Raw genomic sequence first — 14,956 nt, forward strand, 5'->3', positions numbered from 1 at the left:
TATGCAAAAATGCTCAATGGGCGCATCTACATGAGATGCTTACTGCAGAGTTGCATTATTAGCTCCACAGTAAAGCATGACCATCTAGTGCTATTAGGCTGAAGTAAACTAATTAACTCCACTGTAGGATAATATTGCCCAGCACAAGTAATATTAATTCTATGGCAGAATTATTTACTCTGCCACAACACCTGTGTAGACAGTGATGGGGGCTGGCTAGGGCACAAGGGTGTTACAGTGTGGTGCTGCCTGCCAGCTTGCCCCATACTGTAGCACTCTTGTGCCCCAGCCAGCCCCTCTGCAGCACAATGAGCCAGGGCAGAGCAATTCTAGGCTGGTAGGCTAAACCCCCTGAGCCCCTTGCCAGCTGGGGCTGTGCCACTCTGGCTCAGTGTCCTGCAGTCTGGGATGAATGTGTAAATGCTGCATCTGGGACCAATAAATTCTGGTGCAAACTACACCGGAGTTTATTCAGGCACACTAATTCTATATGTAAATGTGCCCTAAGATGTTTTTTCTAATTTTGCTCAGTTTAGTTTTATATGTCTCCAGGGAGGTGGATTTCAACACTTAGCTTGGCAGGATATTCCACAGATTTCATAAAAGGGTTCACTGTTTTATTTAAAATTCTCTTTTTCTTAACCTTGGCCTATTCTCCTTTTCTTAACCTTTAATTCAAGTAAGACCCTTTTTGGCTTTTGTACACTTCAAATATCTTTACATTTTATGCTATCCTTCTTAGTTACTCATATTTGCCTGTCTTTATTTATTTTGCTCTCTCAATCTTTCCTGTTAAATCAGTCCCTCTGCTTTCCCCTCCCCCCCGGCCCAAGTTTTGTTGTACCTCTCTGAAATCTTATCCACTGGCATCCATTGAAGTTCCCAACACTAAACTCAGAACCAGTGCTCCCTGTTTGGAAACATAATACCTCCATACAGGCAGTCACAAATCACAGTGTTTTCTCAAGACCTGGTCCACACTACAAATTCATATCTAGTGTTTTGTCTCTTACTGCCCCCTGGGCCTTTTTTTGGCATTGCTGCTTTCCGGGTTTCTACTTCCCACTGTCAATCTGTGTTTAGAGTCAATTTCCCCCAAGAGCATTAGAGCTGCATTTTTCCAAACAGAATATCATTATTTTCAGCTCTTATTTCTAACCTTTCTGTGTTACTTTATTGTTTTTGGTCCTCAGTGGAGTTAATTCACAACACTGCCTCCCCAGATTAGCATTCTCAGAAAATGTCATTAACATGTTTTATTTTACCACCTCTTCAAGTTCATTAATGAAAATGTTAAATAAAACAGACCTCCAAATACCTCCCATAAAACATTACTGTTTATCATTAAAATCTCCAACAGGGTTCTTCCAATTTTTGGTACATGGGAAACAACTCCATGTACATTTCAAAACCATTTGATTTAGTTTTGCAAATAAGGTTTTTGTAGATGCTGTAGACCCTATTTCTAAAAATCAAAGTACATTCCATCCATTTTATTCCCTTGTTCTTTGGCTAGGCTACCCTATTATCCCTGATAACACTTTTCCAACTCAAATACCTCCTAGTTAACAAACAGGAAAAATAGTTTGGTGATATGCTGTAGAGAAACTCAAGATATTCGCTATCTCTGGTAGATTATCATTCGAAGACAGACACTGTGAGACACAGTTAAGACATTACAGTTAACCCTCAGGAAAACAGAGAATTCTCTTTGTTTAATTTTCCTAACATCACTCTACTCTCTAATAATATGACATCAGAGTGGAGTAGGCACTTGGTGTGGGTTAGTACTCCTCTGCACTACAGTAGTAATGAATAGTACAGAAATGATTTGAATAATAAAAGAATGAAGGCCCTCTCAATGGGAAGGCTGTTCTATACAGAGTGAAATAAGGCATGAGCATTAGAGAGAGGAGGAAATGAAAGAGGCAACAAAGCAAAGTCACACTTGAAGACAAAGGAATGTGGTAGGAAAAGAGATCTGATATAAAGGCTGTTGCTGGTTGTACAAGGGGAAAAATAGTTTACGTGTGAAACAATGGACAAAAGAAAGCCCATGAAGGGAGTTCAATGTGGGAGTGAGACTGTCTGATCAACAGGTGAGGAAGATAATTTCAGCAGGATTATTTTGGATGCTTTGTACCAGAGAAGGTAGTTACGTATACCACGTCAGTGATGACAAAAGCAGGTACAAATGTTTTATAGAAAAGGGAAAAGAGTCTTGTTTTCAAAGTGTAATAATGGGAAAAGTAAGTATTGATGCCAGCCATCGTGTACAAGGAAAAAGATGGTGGTGATCAAGCTGAATGAAAGGTAGGATGGTAGGGTTTCTGTCACCAAAGAAAGAAAGAAGTGGAAGAAGGAACATAGAAGCTTGGTTTGGTCTCAGTTTAGCTTGAACTGAGGTAGGGTCATTCACAGAAATCTATTAGAAAGGCATGTTTGAGGACTCGGTGGCAGGAGATGTGAGACTTACATTTCATCATCAAAGAGATTACTTTTGAAACCATAAAATAAATAAGAAACAAAGAGAAAAGCAAAGCAGAGCTCAAGGGTAGAATCCTATCATTAAATTATGAGATGGGGAGAGAAGGGGAAGAGGACCTCCAGAAGGAGTCAATGAAAGAGCAATCCAGGATGAGAAAGGAGAGGAACACACATCAAAAGAAAGCCTTTGATAGGGTCAACCACAAATTGATAAATCATGGGAAAACTGGGGATCCCTGTGTTGACTTGACACATTCCAGATCAACACTCAGGATCTCAATATTGTGCTGTTAGGCAGGACGGCGTGACACACACACACACATACACACACACACACACACACACACGCTGCATGTACAAAACTATGGGTCCACACACACACACACACACACACACACGCTGCATGTACAAAACTATGGGTCCACATGCACACATGCAAACATGCACTTCAGTGGCTGCGTGTTAATGCTTGGGGGTGCTTGGTAAGTAGGGGCACTTGTGGGTATTTGGTGCCCTGGGCAAAGGCAAGGGAGAAAGCTGGGGCTGGGAGGTGGTGAAGTGGAGTGGCAGAGAAAAGCCGGAGGAGGAACCTGGGAGGTAAAGATCCAGCTGGGGGCAAGAGCCAGGAGGTAAAGTTGGGAGGCAGTGCAGAGGAGCAGAGTGGAGAGAAACTGGAGGGGGAAGCTGAGAGGTAAAGAGCTGGCTGGGGGTGAGAGCTGGGAGGCAGCAGAGCAGAGAGAAGCCAGAGGAGGAAGCTGGGAGGTACGGACGGCCAGGGGTGAGAGCTGGGATGCTGGGAGATAGCGACCTGAGAGGCAGTGGAGCAGAGTGGAGAGAAGCTGGAGGAGGAAGCTGGGAGATAAAAAGCTGGCCAGGGGTGAGAGATCCAGGAGGTAGAGAGCTGGGAGGCAGCAGAGCAGGACAGAGAGAAGCCAGAGGGGGAAGCTGGGAGGTAAAGAGCCTGCTGGCAGGTAGCGAGCCGGGAGGCAGCAGAGTGGAGTGGAGGGAAGCCCAAGGGTGAAGGTGGGAAGTAAAGAGCTGGCTGAGGGCAAGAGCTGTGAGGCCGGGAGGTAGCGAGCTGGGAGGCAGTGGAGCTGAGAGAAGGCAGAGGGGGAAGCTAGGAGGTAAAGAGCTGGCCGGGGGTGAGAGCTGGGAGGTACAGAGCCAGGAGGCAATGGAGTGGAGAGAAGCCAAAGGGGGAAACTGGGGGGTAAAGAGCCAGCCAGGAGGTAGTAGGCCAGGAGGTAGCGAGCCAGGAGGCAGAGGTGGAGAGAAGCTGTGGGAAGAAAGCTGGGTGGCAGAGGTAGAGGCAAGCCAAGAGATCAAAGAGCAGAGTGGGGGCTGAAGCCAGGAGGCAGAGAGCCAGGGGAAATCAAAGGGCAAAGAGGGGGCTGGGGCTAGGTGGCGAGGCAGAGCTGGGGGAGATCAGGGAGCAGAGAATCAGCAGGTCTGGGGTTAAAGGAAGCTGGGAGGTGGCAGAGTGGGAGCCAAGATTACAGGGAGAGAGAGATGGGATGAAGGTCAGAGGGGTGGGGAGCAGAGATTGGAGCAGGGCCGGGACCACAGAAAGACAAAACCCAACTCAGGGTTCCAAGATAGGTAATGCAATACACAGACTACAACGTTATTGGTTCCTACACACACACATACAACCTCCCACATGCACTCACAGAATGGTAGCAGGAGGGAAAAGGCTTAGTAGAGGGATTGAAGTCAAGGTGTAAAGAAACAGAACTCAGGTCCCTTGCTTGGAGGGAAGATATGGGTGACGGCTACCTATCCCAGGCCAAGAGTTGATCCTCGATGGCCAGTCGGGGTCTTCTCCAGTGAGGTATTGTCCAGAGTGGGTCTCTGGCAGGGCCTCTGGGTGGATAGGTGGCATGGTGCAGTGCTAGTCTGGATGGAGAGGGAGTCACAAGGAGGTCACACTCTACCACCCCTTTTATAGGGGTGAGCTACCTATGAATCCAATGGGGAGGACATGGCAGGGAAGGGCCAGTCCTACTCAGATGAGCACGTGCAGTTCCAGGTGTCCTCATTGTCCAATGTACTACAATGGTGAAGTTGCTGGTTTCTGTTCTGTCCTTTGTTTCCATGTTGCTGGTTTCTTGGAGGGTCTTTATATTTCAAATGTTGTGTTTTGTCTCTGGTTCTGAAAGTAGGTCTGTGGTTTCAGGGAGAGTCAATGCAAGGCACTGGTAGGGTTATTAAGCTGATGGTCCGGTCATTCAGTAGGAGCTATTTTTAGGCCCATTACCATTATGTCTCAAACACTCTTATTCACTCTTATTCATTCAGGAGCCAATTTACATAGGAGGGGTAGGCATGAGCCACGGTTACAACACAATTACAATGGGGTATGCCCGGGCAGAGAACACAAAATGGAGACATGACAGGACAAGATGGAAACTTGACATTACCATAGCTAACTTATAGAAACAGGCCTAAATAATACAATATCTACACAATAGGAATAAAATATAAACCAATAGAAAACAATACCAAAATAACAGGGCACTATTTACAATGATACATGAACAATATAAAAAGGGCTTGTTCTTATCCTATGTTTTAGCTTAACTATGACTTATCACAACTACTTTTAACTACTTATAAGTGATAGAGAGGGCAGAGAGAAAGTCAGAAATGGTTGGGGAAGGGAAGAAAATGTATTTTTAAATAAAAAGAAAAAGAAAACCTGGGGGGTTTTGCTACACCTGCAGCATTCTGAAACTGGCTGAAGATTCTGTACACAGGTGCAAAAGTCAAGTCTTAATAAACAGACACCTGACAGAGCCAGTAAAGTGAGATCAGGCTGAAGCAATGGTGCCCCCTGCCTCCACTACGCTTTAGCTGTGCAATAGAACTGCTAGTAGAGCAAATACAGAATGATACCAGTGTGGTCGGAGTCCAAATATTAGGAGGAAGTGGAAGGCAGACCAAGTGCATCACATACTTGGATAACATAAATGTGGTATGTAGGGGCCAATGGTCCATCAGGGAAACAGAGAAGCATGTTCAGCTTTACAAGAAAGTGGCAGGGATGAAACTCAAATTGTGAAGAGTACTTGTATAGTATGCAGGTAGATGAAGGACCTTCTGAAGATGGGGGTTAGGGTGGTAAAAGGAGGGATACAGGTACTGGGAATACATTTCAATGCAAAGCTTAAAGGCAGGGAGGTGTGGCAGAAAACTTCCATGAGGTTCAAGCCAGAACACACTTATACATATGTTTTTCAAGGGGAAAGGAAGAAAGAGCTAGATTGAATGAGGGTATTTTTGTATTTCAGCATCTACATGTGCATTGCTGCACACTAAAGAACACCACAGCAGGACATACAAGTACTAACCTGTGGCAGAATTCATTAGTTTACTGTGGCCTAATAGGGTCACATGTGTAGATGCTGAGACTTTACTGCAGAGGTAATTAGGCAACTACAGTAAACGTCTTGTGTAGATGCACCCAATGTTTTCAAATTTGCTACTCACTTCCATGTGCTCAGACAGCAGGGTCTGACGGAAGGAAAAAGTTGTGTGTGGGGGAGGGGGGGGGGCGGGGGGTGGCAAAGGGTAAGGGGCTACCTGACCTCACCAGATTTATTTTCCCTGCTGTAGGAGTGGGAGGGGGACAAATTTAAGGCAAACCTCCAATAATTCAGTTCTATACCTGGAAAATTTTAACAAAGTTATAAATTTTCCATATATAGAATTTAGTTATGGGGGGGATCATCTTATATTTAGGTTTATGTTCAGTAGGGCTGGGAAAGAAGTATGAATTGTCTTTACACAACTTACCCAGAAGAACCCAGGAACTGTCATGTCTACATCCCACTAGGGCCTACAGGGCCACAAGGGAAGAGAGAGCCATTCAGGGTCATGTCTTGAACTGGTCTATAAGGTAGAATGCAGCAGCATTCTGGGAGTAATGGGAGGAAAAATTTACCTTCCATAAAAGAATGTAAACAGGGGGTGCCAGAAACTTAAAGAAGCAGTCTTACTCAGCTGCATACCATCTAAAAGTACTATAGAATCGATAGTATCTGGGCTCAGGATAGATAAGTTATTTAAGGCAACATCCTCTTCTGTCATCTAAATAAAATACTTGTCTTAATTTGTTCAGCTGCTTACCCTTAACAAAAACAGAATCATGAAATATTGGCAAGTTCAAGAAGCTTATCAAAGTATCTCTCTTTATTCTTAGACATACTTTACTATAAATAATACAGTTGTGGGAGGCATTCACTATAAAAAAGCAGGCCGGCAATGATAGTATTCAAGTATCAGGATCCACAGTATTTGTGTGTGAACATATGTGAGAAAGGACATTGTCTCAGAAGAAAAAGTTTACAAAAATTGTCTGCTTAGCACAGCTGAGAGAATTTGGATTGAGATGAGAAGTGAAAATGGTGAAAAAATAATAAGCATAGGAAACTGTTATAGATCTCCAGGGCAGGATTAGAGGCAAAACAGGAAGCATTTACATATAAAAAGGGAGATTTGTAAAAAGTCCTGGACATTGGTCTTGCAGATTTCAGTTATGCTGACATTTACGCCAACATAAATGACAAATAAAAGCATGTTCTCAAAATACATATAACTAACTCAGGGAAATGTTGGGTAGGAGCCCCTGGATGGAAAATCAGGGTGTGGGGAAAGGAGTCCAAGAGATCTGATACTTTAAAAGAGGCCTGCTTAAGGGCACAGGAGCAAGCTATCCTGATGTGACAGAAGAATGGGGAAAGCAACAGGAGACCAGCCTGGCTGAACAGCAGTCTCTTCAATGAGTTGAATCTCAAAAAAGAAATCCTATAAAAAGTGAGAACTTGGTCAGAGTACTAGGAAAGAGTATAAGACCATTGCATGAGGCTGCAAGGAAAAAATTAGGAAGGCTAAGACACGATTTGAGATGCAGCTGGCAAAGAATATAAGCAACAATAAAAAAGGATTCTACCAGCATATCAAAAGTGAGAGAGAGGCCCAAGAACCCATAGGTCCCTTGCAGAATGTGGAGGCAATCTAGTTACAGATCTCTGGAGATCCCTTCCAGCCCTACTTCTCTGATTCTATGATGCAGAGAACAAAAGTATTTAATGCCTTTTTCAACTCAATTGTCACAAAGAGGGACCTATCAGGTGACAGGTGCCATTAGCAGCAAAGATAAAGGAGTCAAACAGCCTAGGGAGGGGTCGGCAACCCCCAGAATGGGTGCCAGAGCATAGCACATGACAGCACTTTGCTTTGCATGCACACCTTGGGACAGATGGCAGGGAAGAGGCTGGGGTTGCTCTGCCTCAACAAGGATCAGGCCTGTTGCAGCTCATCTGCCATCCACCCCTGTTAAACCAACATCTAACAAGCTTAGGTTGTGGGTGTTTTTGGCACTCTGCCCAAAAATGTTGCAGAACCCTATCCTACAACAACAGCATGTGGGCCAGAACAGGCAGCAGGGCAGCCGGTAGGTGTGGGCCAGCCCTGATGAGGTGATCACATGACTGCAGGAGGGCCTTGTGATAGGAGGAGGGGGCTAAACATTCTCCATTTTAGCTAAGGCCCTCAGAGCTGAGCCACCAGTCTGCTGCTAGCAGTCAAGAGAACACCACCCAACTGGAGCTGCTGCTTGTAACATCTTGGAGGTAAGGGCAGGTGCTTTGGGACTGACAGGAAGTTCCTGGTCCTGGGGCACAACCAAAAACTGCAACCTGCTGGAGTAGGATGGTGCGGTGGGTCTGCCCATGGAGGCATGGTCCCCAGGAAATGGCATGCCAGTTGCCTCCCCAGTGAAAGGCAAGTAAGGGGTGCCTTATAGCCCCAGTCCCCACAACCTGGTGGGTAACCCAGAGCAGGGACAGGCAGTGAGGCCAGCCACATCTTCAGATACCTGAGCCCATGGGGTGTAAGACCCTGAGGCCTCAGTGAGGGTGCATGGAGTTGGCCCCAGTGAAGGGGCAGAAAAGTGGCCCCAGTGAAGGGATGTAGTGAGAGAACGGGCCACGTAGAATAGGGCCATAAGGGTCGCCTGAAGGTCTACATATAGGCTAACCCCACAAGCAGTTCAGGGAGTGAGCTCCAGTGACAGGGTGTGAGTTGGTGCCCCAGGGAGATGGTGGAGGAGTAGCCCCAGTGAGGGGGCAGAGGAGTTGAACCCTTGTAAACCCTCAGACATTGTGAGTCCAAGTTTTGGGGCAGAGGGAGACCCCAGTAAGTCTTCAGATGTCTTGAGGCCAAGTTTTTGTCAGAGTAATAGAACTTTTGGCTGCCATCTCTGAGGCATGGGACATGGAATAGGGAAGGTCAGAGCAGTGTATAAGGCCCTAGGCATTGGGCCACATAATGGGCAGCCTTCCACACTTTACAACAGTCAATATACATCAAGACATGGCAGGTGAATGAGGGCAGACTGCCCTAGACAGAGGGGCAGGCCAGTACGGTGACCAGCCACATGTCAACCCTCTGTTAAACAGGCTACGGTAGTTAGAGAAGCTAGATGTTTTTAAGTCAGCAGGGCTGAATGGAATGCACCTTCAGGTACTGAAGGAATTGGCTTTCCTTTCTGAGAACTCAATGAGGTTAGGTGGTGTCCCAAATGGTTGAAAAAAGGTCAATATAGTGCCCATCTTTAAGAAAGGGAAGAAGGAAGAAGCAGAGAATTATAGACCAATCTGTCTGACCTCTATCTCTGGAAAGATTATGGAGCAAGTCCTTCAGGAATCTAATGTCTAGAGGACAGCAAGGAGATCAAGAACAGGCCGCATGGATTCACCAGTAGCAAGTCATGTCTAACTAACAGTTCAGAGTAATAAAAATTATTAGAAGCCTTAGAAGCATGATTTATGAGGAAAGGCTGGAAAAGCCAGGTTTATTTACTCTGGAGATAAGAAGACTGAGTAGGGACTTGATAACAGTCTTCAAATACCTGAGGGGCAATAACAGAAAGGATGAAGAACTTTTCTCTGTTGCTATACTCAGTGGTGATGCATAGCGGGTGCACGGGGGTACACATGCACCCCCTGACAGCCAGCATGACCAGGCAGGGAGGGACAGGCAAGAGCACTTCTGCCATCCCTGAGAGCGCTGACCAGGCAGTGGGGGCACCAGGAGAAGTGATCCCCACTGCCCCCAGTGGCCAATCACACTCATCCAGAAGTGCCAGTGGCATGCCTGGAAGTGCCAGCAGTGTGCCACTGCCACTTGCAGGTCGGCGGGATTGGCCGTAGGGGGATGCCCCCCGGTTGACAGGATCAGCCGCGGGGGACCCTCCCCATCCGCCCCCACCCCCCCGGTGGCTGACTGGCTGCTGGAGGCAACAGTCACCCATGGCCATAGGGAACAGAACTATGAGCAATGGCCTTAAGCTGCAGCAGAGGAATTTTAATTCTGGGATTAAGAGGAACTTTCTGACTATGAGGGTGGTCAAGCACTGGAATAGTCTACCTAAAAAAATTGTGGAATCTCCATCCTTGGGAGCTTTCAAGACCAGTGTAGACAGACACTTGGATGGGATGATTCAGTCAGGAATAATCCTGCCTTGAGGAGGGGGCTGGACTACATGACCTCATTAGGTCCCTTCCAGCCTTTCTCTTCAATGATGTGGGGAAGTTTGCAGGGGGTAGAATGGACAGCTCTTGCCAAAAAATGTTTCCTAAGGTGTCAACAAAATCGGAAGGTTCTAAAACTACTGGATCCTTGCAACTAAGATGACTGATTGCTGATTTATACATGCCATAGACTGAAAAAGACTGACAGATCCACTGTGCAATGGTCTAAAGACAGGGCTTGTTTATTGTATTATACTTTAAAATAAAATTACTCAAAAACAAATAGGAGTAATTTTCAATAATACATTGAGGGTAAAATTACACATTACAATTAGATCTTCTTAAGAGCACTTAAAACATTCAGGATAACACATTAGGGCTCATTAACAAATGCTAACTACCTCTTAGGAGTCTTAAAGTCACCCCAATTTGGACACTAGCCTGAGTTAACTTCTCTGTGTTCACCTGAAAAAAACTACCAGTTTACAGTCCTCCAGTATCCCAGGAAATCCCAGTACCAGTATCCCAGTCCTCCAGTATCCCAGGTAGATCAGGTCTCATCCAGGACTCTGTGGCTCTGGACTGACAGCTGGGAACAGGTGGGCAACAGGTAGGTGAGGATGGGTGAGGGGGGGATGGTGGGAAACAAGTTGAAGAGGGTAGGGAAGCCAGGAGGGGGTAGAGAGAGTGGGTAGGGGAAAGTGAGGAGTGGTTGGGTATGGAGCTGCCAAGCTGCTTCCCATTTTACCCCTCCCCCCAAAACTGTCCCCCTAATCCCCAAATCACCCTCTGATTGCTTCCTGACACCCCCAATGGCCCCTTCTTCCCCACACTTTGGGCCCTTCACCACCAGTTCCTTGCTCTGCTGCTCTGCTCAGCCCAAGAACAGCAGAGGTACCAGTGGTGGGTTTCCCCTTCCTTCCCTGCTCCTGGGGTCCTGAAATTTGGGGATTTTTTTTAAAACAGAGAAAACCAGGATCCATGTTGATCAGTAGCATGAGTTAGTGTTAACATAGACTAACATGCCTTAGAATTAGAACCTGCTAACTCTAATGTGTAATCTCACCCTGATTTCAGATGCTGCATTCAACCATTTCTTATAATACATGTTTAGTGCACTGAAAATTAAAGTGATAGAGGAACTATCTATTGGCTGCCTCCTTATGACATCACAAGGCCATTAGTCCTTCCTGCAATGAAGTGTGATTGTGGTAGGAAGATATTTTCTTTGTGTTTGATCAGAGAATATGTAGTGCCCACTCTGTGGCCTTAAACCACAGCAATATTTTAGGACCACTGAAAATGTATAAATGTTTAAAATGTCCTTATGTAAGTCATAACCAGGGATCCTGGTTTTTTCTGATTTAAAAAAAACCCACCAAATTTCTGTTTACACAAATAACCCAAAATCCACATATTTCCATGATTAAAATGAAACATCACTAATATATAGGGAGATATATAGTAGTATTTCATTTTAATCATGGAAAAATGTAGATTTTGGGTTACTTTTTTAAACTGAAAATTGGGGATTTTTTTAAAACAGAGAAAACCAGGATCCCTGGTCATAACAATTTTGCCCACTCACTGCTACAAATGTGTAAGACCACCACTAAACAGTAAAGCTAGCTTTGCTGCTCTTCTTCAGATTCCTTTTCTTAAAATGAGTTTAAATTATGTGACAATGGCAAATCACAGTGTCAGCTAATCCTCTCATCACTTATCAGTCTTATTGGTTTAAAGCAAATTAAATAAAATGCACGGGATTTTTAAGAAAGAGAAACATTGTGGACAAACTCTACTTACAAGAGAGGAGCACAATGATACTCTGTCCAGGTTGATAACTTAGGGACTTTATCTCAGAGATACTTCCTACCAGCAAGTTATTTTGTTTATTCCAACCTGAAATCTTATCACTTACCTGAAATCTTTTCCATTTTATCTCATTAATGGTCTTATCAAAAGACCAAAACACTTGGGTTCAGATTAAAACAAAAACCTACATGGAGCTTTATTCGTTCTAGTACATCTAATTTCTCACAACACCGGGAACATCTACACGTGCATTTAATGCAGACCAATACACTTTGGAACATATACCAAAGTGTATTGCTCCCCGGCATCACATTTACATATATGCCTAGCAGCACAGCACATTAAGCTGGATCAGAGCATTCCTGACTGGGAGGGGGTCCAGGGGATAAGCCTGCCAGCCTGGGGCTGCATCAACCCAATTCAACCTGTTGCAGAGGGAACTGGCTGGGGCACCAGGGTGCTCCAGTGTGGGGCAGGCAGCCCCCACCTTAAAGTACCATCATGTCCCAGCCAGCCCCATCAGTGTCTATGCATGAGTTCCTGCAGAACAAAGAACCCCACTGCAAGACAGTACTTGTATTTACAAGTACTATCCTGGGTGATGTTAATTAATTTAGTCTGTCCTAAAAGCACGGTTCGTGTGGAAGATGATGTTTCACTGTGGGGCTAATTAGGGAGGTCTTCAGGAAATGACTCATGTAGATGCACCCACTGATAACTAATATTAAGCAAGTTCAAATTCCCTAACTTGATTTTAGCATCAAGAGAAAAGGGGTTTGCTTTTACTTGGATCGAAAGATGAAGCAACATTGTCCAGCAGGGAGACCACCTCAAAATGTTATGTTGTAGTGAAAGCATTGGAGCAGGGGAGTCTGCTCAGGATATTACCAGGTATACCTCAGGGAAGAAAGAACAGTATAGGTGCATGTCTCCATTCCTAGAACAATATAATTTTTGGGATGCTGGAAGGATGAACCACGGGGCGCATCCAGATAAGCATGCACTTGCCTCTTGCAGCATCTCAAAGCCCTTTGAGACGCTGCAAGAGGCACATGCCCATGCAGGGCAGGCAGTGTGCCAGCCACAGGGAGCTGGACCCAGGTTCCATGCAGGTAAGTGGGGGGTGAGGACCATAGAGGGACACCCCACCAGCCCCATCACCTGCCTGCTCCGCCAACTCCCTCCAATGGCTGCCCCCACCCCACCCCAGCCTCCTGGCACTTAAAAATAAAAGCCCCAAACTCACTGGCTGTAGCCATGGCCATCAGGGCCTCTGGGACCTCATGGTAGAGCTGCCCCCTCCCTTCCCCCCATGGCACAGGACAGCAGGGGTACCAGAGATTGGTCCCGGCTATCTGGCACCCACGCTGCTGCTGTCAGATCACGTGGGTGCAGCACAGCTCAGCAGGGTGCTATGTGGCATCCTAGTCTGTCTGACAGCTCGGGGCTGCTCAGGCTGCAGGGAGGGACTCTTCCACAAGGCCCCAGAGGCCTCAATGGCTGCTGCTACAACTGGTGAGTGTGAGGCTTTCTTGCTTTTTTTAAGTACCGGGATGTTGGAGCTGGGCAGGGCAGCCATCGGTGGAGGGGGTGGCTCTTGCTCCCCCTGGCTGCAGATCTGGAAGAAGCCAGACAGGGTTATTTTGCCCTGAGTGGCACAACTTGCACCACACCGAAGTGCATGCCCAGGTATATGCAGTGAGGTAAAAAGCCCTGGTTCAAATTTGCACCACTTCTATTTGAGCTGCTGCAAGTGCACATGCCTGCATGTGTGGACATGCCCATGGAAGCCAGTTTAGATCTTAAACTGATTCCTAGCATCCCAATTCTGGAGTGTCTGAGCCTTACCATGATGCACTAATGAACAGGCAGGAAACTCAATTTAAGCAAAATAAAAATTAATAATAATAAAAAATTGTTTAGACTGAAATATATTAACTTCATCAGATAAATATTGGATGCATCTCCACATTGCTCTACAGCAATGTAGCAACCTTCTACATCACCATACAGCATGCTATAGCAATGTAGTGATCATGTGTGCTTACATGTGCTTGCCAGCTACATCACTGTAGCAGCACACTCCCTGGGCACAGCACGCCTTTATGGTGATGTAGCAGTGAAATCTAACCATGTGCTGTGTGCACAGCACAGTACCTTTCATACTGTGGTGTGCTTCCAAAAGGAAGTACTAAAATACAGCACCTAGCAACTGTATGGCAATGTGTAGACATGTTCATTCTTAGCCATTTTCTTTTTTTCCCTTGGAGACTATTTTTTCACTGCCATTGGATACACTTACATGTGGAAAAGATCTGGGAGCAGTTTACTCTCAAGTAAACAACTCAAGACTAAACCCCTCTGGCCATGCATCAACATGTGCTGGGAAGTGGGAACAGATATGTGGCTCCTAGCAGCAAACTGCTTCCACTTCCTTGAGCCATGCAGCAGGTCCCTGGTGCCACTACGGGGAGATGAAAACTATGGCTACAGCTGTGTGCAGCTGGAGGCCATCTTTAAAAGGCAGCCCTGTTCCCTGCTTCATGGCCAGCCACTTTGCTGGACAGGAGGAGTGTGCAGAGCCTGGGGCAGCATGTGGCAGCTCTCTCACCACAGCCTCTGCCTCCCACACCATGGTTGCTCCAGCCCCTCCCCTTGCAGGAATGTCCACCACCCTGGACTCCTGCTGGTCATGGTGCTGACCCTGCTGGCCTGCCATGGCAACCACTGTCTGGCCCAAGGCAGTCTGAGCACTGCCGGCTTCCCCATGCGCAGTACCAGCTTGGTCAGCCTCACCGTCCCATCCCAGGACCCTCACTGCCACGCAGCTGCCACCCAGATCCCATCCTGCTGGCTGGACTCCAGCAAGAATGACAATTATGTGCTCCTGGATGCCACCACTGGAGCCATGAATGCCACCCTGGACCCCCAGCACCACTGTCTCTGGCCCTACCAAGCCAGCCAGGACTGGTGGCTGCACATGGTCCATACCACCTGGGACAATGAGTAGTGGCGAGAGGCATTATGGATGACCTAGGCCCATTATATTAGACCTCCTGGAGCAGCTCCACCTGCACCTGGAGTGGCAGGACACTGCCATTTGGCAGCCCCTCCCCAGG

This window comes from Alligator mississippiensis, chromosome 1 (genome assembly GCF_030867095.1).
Source record: "Alligator mississippiensis isolate rAllMis1 chromosome 1, rAllMis1, whole genome shotgun sequence".
Taxonomy (NCBI): domain Eukaryota; kingdom Metazoa; phylum Chordata; order Crocodylia; family Alligatoridae; genus Alligator; species Alligator mississippiensis.